This window comes from Corvus cornix, chromosome 2 (genome assembly GCF_000738735.6).
Source record: "Corvus cornix cornix isolate S_Up_H32 chromosome 2, ASM73873v5, whole genome shotgun sequence".
NCBI lineage: Eukaryota > Metazoa > Chordata > Aves > Passeriformes > Corvidae > Corvus > Corvus cornix.
Window position 1 is genome coordinate 31,332,834 of NC_046333.1, and position 12,464 is coordinate 31,345,297.

Genomic DNA, 12,464 nt, shown 5'->3' on the forward strand with positions numbered 1-12,464 from the left:
ACCTTTTTCTTCAGATTAGTCCCTTGTAAAGGCCCTTCTGGCTTGAGTGGGATATAAAGCACATACCCTGCTTTTGGCTGTGATAGAGTTAATTTCCGTCTTAGTAACTGTTACAGTGCTGTGGTTTGGATTCAGTATGAGAGTAATGTCGATAGCACACTGATGGTTTAGGTGTTGCTGAGCACTGCTTACTCTGAGCCAAGGACTTTTCAGTTTCCCATGCTCTGCCAGGGAGCAGGTGCACGAGGAGCTGGGAGGAAGCACAGCCAGGGCAGCTGACCCGAACCGGCCAAAGGGATATTCCACAGCATGTAACGCGCTGTTAAGGAGCCCGGGAGCCGCTGTCGGTGAGGCGCAGCTCAGGCTTCCAGGGGCTCCGCCTCTCCCGGGAAAGGCTCGGGAAGAGCTGGCGGGTCGGGCAGCCAGCCCCCTCTCCTGGGCAGCCCGGCTTGCTGCACCTCCTGCTCCCGCCAGCGCATCCCAGGAGGCAGAGATGGATTTCGGCGGTGTCGGCGCTGCTCCGGAACATCCTCTCCGTACGCGGAGACACCGCTGTGTTCGTGGTACGAAGCGACCGTGACAGGCATCAACCTGTGGCCCAGCACAGAGATAAACACTGACTTACAAGAAAAAGCGGCCTCTCCCATCAAGCAAAAAGATATCCTGGAAAGGATGGAAGTCAGAGATTCATTTATGCAGAAGCTGGATGCTGGAGGTGAGATGACTTACGTAAGAACAGCACGCGCTGACAAAAGGCCTTCAGATGTGTGAAATATCTTGTCAGCGTTTGTTTGGTTGTCGTCCCAGATGAAACACTGCGCTATTCTTGTTCTTAGAGTTCAGTCTAGCAACCCCAAAACATTGAGCTATAAAGAGAAAGAAAAAAGAAATCTATGAAAATTTAAAAAATACTGTCTGACCCACAACAACTGTATTCGAGTTACCTCTTGTAGATGCTTTAAAAAAGAACAGGAAATATTATTTCCAGGTTTTTGTCCAGGAGTGTTTCCAGGAAATAACACACTGCAAGGGAAACCCCTAGTGTTACGCAGCCATCTTTTTATTAGAGGAGGTGTTTTCATCATTTGTGTCACAGTGGACTGCAATTTTCAGAAAACAGGGCTGTATGGAATAGGTCAAATTCACATGCATTACAGACATTAAAGGATTCTTAAGTTAGTGAAAACATATTGCATTTCACAGTAATTTGTACCCATGTCGATTAATTTGGATAAAGAAATTAACTAAACAGTCATTGAGAGCATAATCTTCACTTAGGTATTAGAGAAAGATGATTCATATGTAAGTGTAGAGACCACATTTTATTCCCTTTTATTTTGTGGTTACATTCCACTGTAATTTATTTGCAGTAAACAGTCCTGCAATTTTAAAATCATACAGATTCTTATAGAGATGTATTTTGTATAATCTTATACAAATGATGCAATTGAGAGAATGCTATTCATATAGGCAATATATTGATAAGAGAATGCAAGTTAAAAAGGTAACAAGACTGTCAACTTCAAAAATCTAACCTTAGCTTTAGAAAATTATGCTTTTCTATACCTTAAGAAGATGCTGACATTAATTTGCATTTTTGACTAAGAATTCTTAAACCTGAGGAATTAAATTCCTAGAAGAAACTACTTTGACATTAAGGAGACTGTAAAGATAAAGCACTGACAGCTTGAGATTCTTTATGATAACGCTAATTATTTCAGTTGCAAAGTCATGTGCTTGGTAGAGCTACTTGAAAAGGAAGAGAGGCTGCTCTTCTATGCTGTATTGAACTCTGCTCCATACTACAGAAATGGGGAAGGAAATGCTTGGTTTTTTCAGCCTGTCATGGAAACATAGAACTGTCCTTGTTACAGTGGGAAATTCCATCTGTTAGGTAAAGGTCATAGAGCAGTGTAGGCAGCTGTGGGCTGCAATCTTTGTCATTGACTGTGGGAGCTGGATATGATTTTTGAGGTATGTTTTGACTGGTAGTTCATTTAGGAAACACAGCTAATTCCCTTTCCAGCACACAGGAGAAACCATTGAATCATCTCATGGTGTTGAGCCCACAAAACTACATCTCTTTTGGGGGGACAGGTTTTGATTTTGAACTTGATTGGAGTTGTTGCCAGGGTTGTGGCTTCATTCACAGCAGCCTCTTTTGCTCAGGAACACCTCACCACACATCTCTTGAAACCCTCCTGCCTTGGGCAGTGTTACATCCTGCCACACACCTATAGGCCAGTGAGGATGTGATGGGCGCGGCACTCACAAAACAAGAGCTGATGGAAAAGATCTCGTCATCCTGAGTTCAGTGACTTCTTTCCTCTTGTTTACATTAGGATCATGCTGCAATTATGCATTTCCCAAGTGTGTTCACAGTTACTTCCTCGCTGGGAATGACTGTCTTGTTCTCTTTCAGAGATAGCCCTTGAGGGGACGAAACGTGCAGGCGATTAATGGGTGGTTATTCAGCTCAAAGCTGGCACCTGCCGCTGCACAGTGGCTTTGACAACTTACACCTTTCCCACACCGTGCAGCAGCTCTGCCAAAAGCTGGGGTCTGACCACGTGTGGCAGCAGATGTTGCCTGTAAGAGTGTTGGGCACCTGGGTGCATTACTACCAAGCCTACAGTGTTCTGCAGATGCATTGGCTGGTGAAGAGGTGCAGAGGGTCCATCCATCCTCGGCTCATTTCAGGTCTTGGGAAGCTTTGGAAAACGTCCTCACCTCTGTTTTTTTAATCACTGTGTTGGCAGAAAACATTCCTAGGACCTTCTTCAAAGATACAGCATTTGAAAACCCCTATGCTGAGCTCCTTAAGATGCAGGCAAAGTTAACTTGTGTTTGAAGGTGGTAGCTAGATTTCAGGAGGGCTGGAACAGAGACTCTCAAGGGTGGATTTTTCTTGAACAATAATTCAACAAGTGAAGAATTTGTTGAAGAAAAGAATACTTAGCTTACTCTTGTACCAAATAAAATAATAAATTTGAAAGTTACATATGAAGACTGAAAAGTTAATAGGCCACAATTTATGCAGCTCTGGGACAGAGACTGAGAGGCAGGGGAAGAAAGGCAGTTCAAGGTGATTAATTCAAAAAGGGGTTTAGACAAATGAATAGACTACAGCTCCATATACACATAATAAATGTGATACTTAGATCCTGTCTTTTATTCCCTCTCATGCAGAAGTTGCATTCAGCTGTAATTAATTTTTAAGTATCTTTAAGTGTCTTACTGATTTTTATAGCAAGAATACGTAAAGGTCCATGAATGGACAACTGCAGAAATGTGCATGCACTTCCTCTGCTAAATGCTTTCACAAATTTCCATAGATGTGTTCCCATCAGGTGGTGGTAAAGAGCTCAAATCTGCAGCCAGCAGCAGTAGACCATGTTCTGAGCACCAGGTTACAGCCTTCAAAGAGATCTCAGCTTCCAAAGGAGAAATTCTCAGACAAAGTTTGTTTTAAAAGTATTATCTGCCTGACTCTCTATGTAGAAGAACTAGAGCAGATTTATTTTTTTCCCAGCCCTTGGGATCTAAGCCTACATGATTTTTTTTTTTTTTTTTTTTTTTTTTTTTTTTTTGGCATGGTACAGGGAATGGGTATAGTTCTGCTCTGGTTAAAGCTACTGTTTGTCCTTAGAAAGAGATTTCGGATGAATCAAAGAGTAACAAACATTGCAATATGAATGTATCAGGGCCAAAGTAAGCTTACTTAATGTTCCTTCAGCCTAAGCCACATGTGTAACCCAAACCTTTCCTCTTCTTATTTTGAAGATATAACTTATGATGCCTTTAGGGATAATGAGAGAAACATTTTTATTTCTTTAACTGGTGGTGAAGTATTAACAAATTCCCTTGTATTTTTATTTATGTTATCTAATTCTGAAAATCAGTGAGAACAACTTACTTGGCATGGACATGGCAATGCTGTTGCTTTTTGAAGGGGAACCAGACTGCCTCAGGTGTGTTGGTTATTCTGATATAAGAATGAAAGCATCACAGCAGTGAAGTAAATTTTTTATCTGTGCCCTAAATTCACAAGGCTAACAGATGCAGCTGAGGTACTGTTTAAGGATGGCAAGGCTGCCAGAAGTACAAATAATAAAGCTACAAAGCTGTAGAGAAAAAAATTATTGTATGGGTAAATGGAAATGTATCAGAAACTTTTCTATTTAGTAGGTACCTTAGTAAAGAGGAGTTCAGCTAAGCATGTTTCATCAGACAGGCACCATACAGAAAGACAATCAGGAAAGGAAGCTTTAAAAGAGATGGGCAAGCCATAAAATGAGGTTCTATAGAATTATGGAAGTGTTTTTATAGGCCCTTCTGCTTGAGAAAAAACCCCAAAGCAGTAAGAACTTGAAAATTTTTGTTTTTATTGTTTGAAATCCTGTGTATTGGTCACTAGGAAACAGTTACGGTAAGCCTGAACTTTTCACATCTCATTCACAAGTGATGGGACAGGATAGAAAGCTAAAGTTTCAATTGTGGCTTGGTTCTACTCTATTGTGTTTTATTATAATTACCCTGGTTTGGGAGTGAAATTACTGATGAAGTGGTGCATGATTGCCATGTCAACATAAAACCTCTACAAACAAGGATTTGGTTGCTTAAATACACACATCACAACATACTATCCTATCATTTACATCTGACAAGACATATCCAGTATTTTGGTTGGCCATCAAATAAAAGGGAATAGCCAAGTTTCCAATAACTTCACTTTCCAAAGTTTAAATGAGACTTCAAAAGCTGTAGAAATGCAATACAGGATTAAGAAGTCCTATGCATACAATATCAAATCTTTCAAAAAGGAAGAACTGTGAGTGCAGTTGCTTGTTATACTGACTGACACAGTTTCTGGAAATTTCTTGGGATTTGGTATGAAGACTTTAAAAATCTTTTCCATCTGTTCTTTCTCTGGGTTATTTTAGAGTGAATTTAGAGAACTACATCCACAATATATCATGGCCACAATACATAGTTAATATTTGGAACAGACATTTCTACTATAAAGCTATGTTGAAAGTCATGGGGACATTGATTTCCCTAATTAGGCATCCAAAGTAATGCTAGGACTGAGAGTGACTGAAGAATCAGATGGATAATCGTGGCTAAATAACAGCCAGAGGAAAGAAACATTCTCTTGGTCAATAGTTACAGAAGGCTGAACATTGTCTTCCTCTTCAGTGCAGATCTCAAGCCTGGGAAAGGACTGAGTTTTTCTTCACAGAGACATACTTGAGCAAAACAGGATCCCATCCATGGAAATACCCATCCTGAGAAAACTGATCATCTATCCCGCAAAAATTAGGAGGCTGCACATCCTGTGGTAAGAACAGGATAGTTATTACAGGTTAGTTATTAGCTAGCCAAGACGCTGACACTATGCAAAACACTCTCACTACAGTAAGTGAGATTAGTTAAGTATGGCTGTGGATTAGTTAAGTACATGTTTCCCTCATGCTGTCTTGATTACCCAAGAGATCGGGGACACCAGACCTTTTCTTCAGCTTCTTTTCAGGGCAGAAGTGTGGTAGACGTGTGGTGTCAAGGGACTACCTCCATACCCTTAAGAAATATCCACAGTAGAAGTGGCAGGTTGGCCAAACCTTCCTTAGTTTATGGAGAATGAACTTTGCTCCACCTGTCTGGAGGAATTCTACAAGCAAAGTAACAAAAAAATATAATCAGAAGGTGGTGGGATCTTTAAAAAAACCCAACACATTCTAGTCTACCAGAGTTTGTTTTTACAAGGATGTATACACAAGGAAAGAGTTGTATTCCCTGGCTCCCTGCTCTTAGGCCTGGGACCATCATCTTCAAGCTATGTATGGTGTGTAGCTGCTCAGTTCCATGACAAACTTGCTCAGCCTCAGCTTCTTCTTGTCCTCCATCATCTGCAAATATACTATTGAAAAAAATTGTTTTTTTCTTTTTAGACACCAGATGCAGATCCAGGCATGCAGCCAACTTCATGTATTCTTGAACAGAAATAATAAGATAGACTTTCTGGGAAGAGTAAGTGCCGAGTCCAAAGGGCAGATGTGTTCCAGCTCCATTTATGTTATACTTACACAAGCCTTAGCACACACTACAAAACTTTTAAAAAAAAATAAAATTGGAAAGTAAGATTAAGCCCAACAGCAGGTTGTTGGACTAGCAGCATGGAGAAACAAATGGTTATCAATACACTAGTTGCCAAATAAATATCAGTATCCATCATCTTTAGCCAGTCACGTTTACCAAAATATTAAGAGCATCATAATGTAGGGTGGAGGGTAATACCCCCAGGAGGAGCACCCAGGCCCAGCAAATGGCCCCCAGGCTGCTGAGTTCACTCCACCCTGCTGCACTGTGAATAAATATCAGACATGGAGGGAAGGGAATGAAGAGCTTTATTTGCTCATGTGTGGGCTGTGAGGAAAAGCAGACATCTCTCTCTGCAAGAGAAACCCCGTGGGACAGATGAGAACTAGACACTGCTGTTACAAATCTCTCTGAAGAAATGAAGTGCTCAGAGTGTTGTTAATAAATTCCTGTTGGTTTGAACTGCTCACTGCTGAAACTGAGGGTGATAAAATTGCCTTTACTGAAGAATGTAGCAATCAAAATAACGCCTTTTATCTTTTTGTGCCAGCCTGGAACTTGCTAGTGGAATTTCCTAATGCATTTCCCAACCATCGTTTATTTGTCCTTCTGTCGCATGCATCAGGGCGTTTGGTAGAACTTAGGGACATGGAGATACCTGTGGGTGCTGAAGGAGCTGAAACAGATGTTTCGTGATGTGGCTGTGATCACTAAAAGAGAAATGTCTACAACAGAAGGCAGGAAAACAAATTTTATCTCCAAAAAACCCTAGCACTGACAGTTCTCAATTTTGTCTGTTGCCAAAGCTGGAGTTATGCTCCATTCTAAGTCTGGAGGAGAGGGAGGATAAACAAAGAATGTGGATCTGCAGATGAATAAGTTTGTGACCAGCTGGTTATGGAGTACTGGGTAACAATGGGATAGTAACCATGTCTGCATGGTCAGTGACAGGCTGAGAAAGCAGTGGATATTGCAGTCACATGAGAGTTTGGTAGGCACCAAAGTAGTGTTGTTAGTAATAATTATTAGAGAGGTGCAGGGTAGCAAAGTCCCTGTTGCAACAGAAGAATTGGTTTTGATAATGATTTGAAAGAGCTTTTAGTTCCCTGCATTGCTGACCCCTCTCACTGCACCAAAAGGCTTAGTTCTGAGGTTCTCCTGGCCCACATCTTTGCTAGCACTTTACTGTCTGATTTATTCAGCTGGGCCTCAGAAGAGAAATATGCATGGAGAACCACAAGGAAATATAATTTGTGATATAAACTGTGAGTCTGCTTAGTAGGAGGAGAAATACTGACCAGTTTTGGTGCACACAAAAAGTCAAATGATCAGAAGAGCACCCAACAGCAATCCACAGACACTTGCATCCTGCAGCATTGTTGTGCTCTATTCCGGAAGTAAATGGAGTATTAGTGAGGCAACTGGCATGGCCACCATAAAAAAAAAGTGACATTTGGGGATGTCTTTTGAACTAGGCTGTTCAAAATTTTGCAGCTTGGCTTCCACCATGATATGATCTCCATGGTCACAAAACTATGTCTTGTAAGACCCTGAAGCAAAGATTAATACCATCACTGCAATAACACTCAAAGAGCAAGGTGTTTGTGGTTTTTTCTATACTGGAAGACACACACAGCTCACAGATCCACAGACAAAAAAGCACAAACCCATGAGCAGTGCATATTCCACATTAGATGTACTCCAAGTGATTAACACTGAATGCAGTGCTCGCTTTGAATTTGTATCATGAGCATTGGGCAAGCACATTTGTCAGGGTCTGTTGATGTATTTGAGCTTGGATAGAATCTGTTTGAATTGAACCTTATTTATCATCCTGAAATTCAACTGTCCTTTACACATCAACATTACTACAAAGACCCATTTAAGTAACTGAAAACAATGTTTATTCATGCTGAATGATAACATTAACTGAAGAGACACTTGTCAGCCTATTTACTATTTCTCACTTGCAAAGCTTTGGCTGATATATTTATTGAACTCCAGATAGAAATTGTGTTTACAGATCAGTGAGTCTGATGAAGGTCTAGTCAGTCTGGAGTGGTTTTACACTCACAAACATGATTAAGACACTTTGGGGCTGACCATCCTCTTTGTGGAGCAGACAGCTATGCTCCATGGCTCTCTATCTTTGGGCAGGCTCCTCAGTCACAAAGCAAGAGGACAGAATTGCAAAACAGTTTTGTACCTCCCCAGGTCCTGAGGTCTTCCAGATCTGTCTGAGGTCTGGCAACTCCTATATGAAAGGATTAAGGGGAAGAGCAAGGTTTAGGAGTCTAAAAGGAGATTGAGGATATCAGCATCTATATTTCAACAGTCAAGGTCTGTAGCGCCTGTTGTCCTTGACTGAGGACACTATTGTATTATGGGCTTCAGAGGCTCTCCAGTGATCTATTGAAGCAAGCCCATGACTAGTTCTAGGCTCTGTGAGTTCATTTTGACCCTTAAGGTCCAATTTGAGAATGTTTATTCCTAAGCAACTTGATCAAAGAGTGCCTATGATGAATACTGAGGAATTAAATCCTTCCAAGTCTTCTTTTTCTTGTTACGTCTCTGGTGCTGAAGAATCTGAATGACTTATTTCTATCAGCCACTTCTGTCTAGGCTTTAGAAACACCCGTCTTCAGATTTGTCAGTATTTTCACGACATGTCTGACTTTAGGAAGTTCTCCTGGTACCCATCCATTTGACAGAAGTTGATCACACCTTGTAATTTTTTTATGGGATCTTCTGTGCTTCAGATGTCTAAATAAATTTTGGCAGAAAACACATATGAGAGATCTGAATTCTGATGTGGAGTTTCGGCTTTGTCACTAAATCCTGCCCAACTGCTGAAACTTTTAAGCCAGTTCTCCAGATGTCGCTTTCTATGCCCTTCCAGGCCAAGGATGCTGAAGTTGTCCATTGTCTCCACAGTTTGTTTGCTTTCTTGAATGTCTTACATCTTTTTGGTTTGGGTAAGGAAACTGAGTTTTCCTCTTTGCTCAAGAAACCCTTGGGGCAAGTACTGCTGTTACACCTAAAGTTTGTTGGAACACATTTGAGATTTGTCCTAGCTAAAAGGACTTAATCAGTTTTGTATATGAAAATATTTTAAATGCAAATTTATTTTGTCTTTAAAAGCGTATGTTACAGAACCTCAAATCCCTTCACTTAGAAAAAGGTAACGCACAAATTCATATAAATTTATAGTCAGGGACTATAAAATGGGAAATGTTACTCTGAGAGCAACAGGATATTACCTCCAGGGTTTTGAATAAAGGTTTTGGGGTTTTGTATCTAGACCATATGCTTATAACTTCCATGAAACATAATTAACCAGACGCTTCATTTATAATCTTTAACCCTTTTGAGATTAACTATGCTTCATCCCATCATTTGCTACGGAGGAAACCAGAACAAAATATCACAATGTGGACATAAGGTCTTGTTACAACGATTAGGCATAAAATAAATCTATTTGTTTTCCAGTGGTCAAAGTGAGGTTGGAAACTTTATATTGGTTGTGGCAAAAAAATATTTCTGAGAGGCCTTTTGGTCACAAAGGGAGACTATATACTCACATGGTTGGTATGGCCTGTGTATACAACACAGTGGGCAATAGAAGCTTTCCCTTAGCTTATTACAAAGTCTCAGGCATAAAATACATTAATATTTTAAAGTTTCATAAAATTTAAAAATTAAATGTAACTGCGAATGTTGAAGCCAGTTTTCTTGTTAAATAGAATATAATGAATTTTTAATACCTTTGTTCTACAAAAAATATACACCAGCAATGAAATACAATACTATGGGATTAAAAGAAATGGATTCTTTAACATTAAAAAACCAGTAAGAATTATTCTGATATTACGTTAAGTTTTTTACAATGGAAATTTTAATATGATTAGATGCAGAAATAAGAAAAGTGTTAAATGGGTTCATAGATGATACCTGTGCAATTGACCCATTAAAATAAGTGCCATGCTTGATAGACAGCAGCAGCCCAGGCAGCTGCTCCCATAGTTAGACATAAATCAGTACACCAGACAATTGCCGGGGAATTTTCTGAAATGACTCACTGGGAGAGCAGGGTGTTGAAGGATGAGGTCGGAAGACAGACAGCAGAGTCATCACTAAATTTGAAGCAAAAGGCAGATAAAATCCATGAAATTGCTGGTCTTCAGAAATAATTGTAAACCCAGACTATTGAATAAATTGTTTTAATTAGAATAAGCAGCTCCATTTTCCCTGGAGTCAGCAACATGAATTGTCAGGCCAGGATTTTAGACCATATTCTGGCATGAACTGAAGGGAGACTTGAAACTCACTCAAGTGAAATTAAAATCCTAAACAAAGAAAGCATTAATGTAGCTGATTAATTATAATTATTTTTCTTTTAAAGATCTGTATTAGGTATCTTTATGACGTATATTCTATGGACTGGCTATTGGGTTTTGACATCTTTGATCAGCCTTTGCTAAGGAAGTGATTGCTCAGACAGATTCCATGAAATTAGATTTCAAAGCCAGTGGTCTAACAAAACTGCTTTTCTAACAAAGTATTTTAAAAGGGTGTTCAGGAACTTGCTTGGATAGTCTTGTAATCAGTGGCATGGTATATGGTGTTTATTTCATGCACTGAACTTGCCATGTTTTCTTCCAGAAGGCACTTTTATTCAAAGTGTTCTCCTAATAACAAAACCCCTGTAATTTGAAAAAATAAATACTGTCACTGCAAAGCATCAGGGATAACAAGGAGGAGGTTCAGATTTGAAGCATACTACCACTGTTAGGAAAGGAACTAACAACCAAGAAACTGAAAGAACAGACAAATTTAGAGGATTCATAGCCTGTAACCACCAGAAGTTGAAAGACCAGACAGCACAATGTAACGATGGACATAGGTTTGGTTTCTTTATGATCATCACAGGAACAGCCAATATCAAGTTCTTGGTGCAGAAAATAGAGAGAAAATATACCCCTCTGTGTTGCTGAGATGTATCAACTGAGTGGGCAAGGCTTACCTAGCCTGCACAGAAAATCACTGCACATGCCAGGCAGTGCTGCTGTGCTAGCAGCGGGAGACGAGAGGAGTTGGCACAGGAGAGGGCAGTGATTTCCTTTCCTTGCTGCTCAGGTAGAGCTGGAGGAGCAGATGCTGCTGACCCAAGCCTTGCCCATGAAGACACGGAACTGTCTCAATGGCAAGAAACATAAACCACGGAAAGGGGCATGAGAAGCAAAACACAAGCTCTTCCAAAACCACCAGAGAAGCATCAATGAATGTCCCAAGAATAATGTCTTGTTGCACGTATTTACCTCCAATAAAGGTCTTGGTGATGACTGACCTACCCAGCGACGGTTCTCCAGAAAAATGCATCCTTCCCCATATGTCATCCCACACAGAAGACTGGTTGTGGAGGATATATGGCTGCAATTTTTTTTTTACCTCTTGGGTACTGCGGTGGGGAAAGAAGTCTGTCACAGGCCATAGAGACCTACTGTTACTGAGCTTTACTGCACCAAGGTTCCCCACTGGTTGTGCTTTTCACCATGAAAGCCCATTTCCTGTGTTGCACATCTTTGCATCTGTCTGGCTTGCTTGCTCTGCTCTTCTCTAGTTATTTCCTCTAGCCACGATGGTTGGGGTGGACCTTGTAGCAGTCCATGTCAGTCAGTGATTTCCTTAAAGAGGGTGCAGTGGCATGTGGGATCCACACAGAGTCCTTGCCACATAAAAAATGAAGGTTTCCTAAATGGAGTCTTTTCCTTTCTTAAAAAACCCTCTTTGCCCAATGTTTTCCTAATCTATGTCTTCAGCCTCTAATCAGGGTGGCCATTCACTCCAGGCACGTTGTGCACAGTGGACTTGCCTATGGTTTTCCCCACAGAGTAGTAAATACCCCTCCTTTAGGAACCCAATGATTTTCTAGTGAAACATCCCAAAAAACAGTAACTAGAGACATGAATTAGGTCTATGTAAGGCCGCCCACTGGTCCATGTGCATCAGCTCTCCAAAGATTCCTCTGTGAGCCATCCAGCCAGACACCCTGGGCCCTCAGAGGGGAGCTGCCTTTGACCCAGGCCATCAGCCAGACCTCTGCAAGGCAAAGGGTGATCGCTTAAGCTGGAAGTTCTGAGAACTACATGCTGGTGCTGGATGCAAAGAGTTAAAAAAAATATAATTATGTATTTACTTCTGCAAAATTTACAACGGCCATCACCAAGCTAAATTTCAGGTCGTAGAAGTAATGCAGCTCATGGCACTGCATGTTAATGGAACAGGAATTTCACCTTTTATAATGGTAGGGCATAGAGTGCGGGCTTCGGCGGATCGATGCCACGTTTATCCCACAGGGTCCCTCG

The 12,464-nt window shown here is 40.7% G+C and overlaps 1 long non-coding RNA gene across 1 annotated transcript in view; it reads left to right on the forward strand.

Annotated features, from left to right (window-relative positions):
• Window positions 1-311: 311 nt before the first annotated feature.
• LOC109144494 overlaps window positions 312-12,464 on the forward strand; it is a 37,232-nt gene continuing 25,079 nt past the window's right edge. Inside the window, exon 1 of the long non-coding RNA XR_002045286.3 lies at window positions 312-715. This is a non-coding gene — a long non-coding RNA (uncharacterized LOC109144494). The remainder of the gene's footprint in view (window positions 716-12,464) is intronic.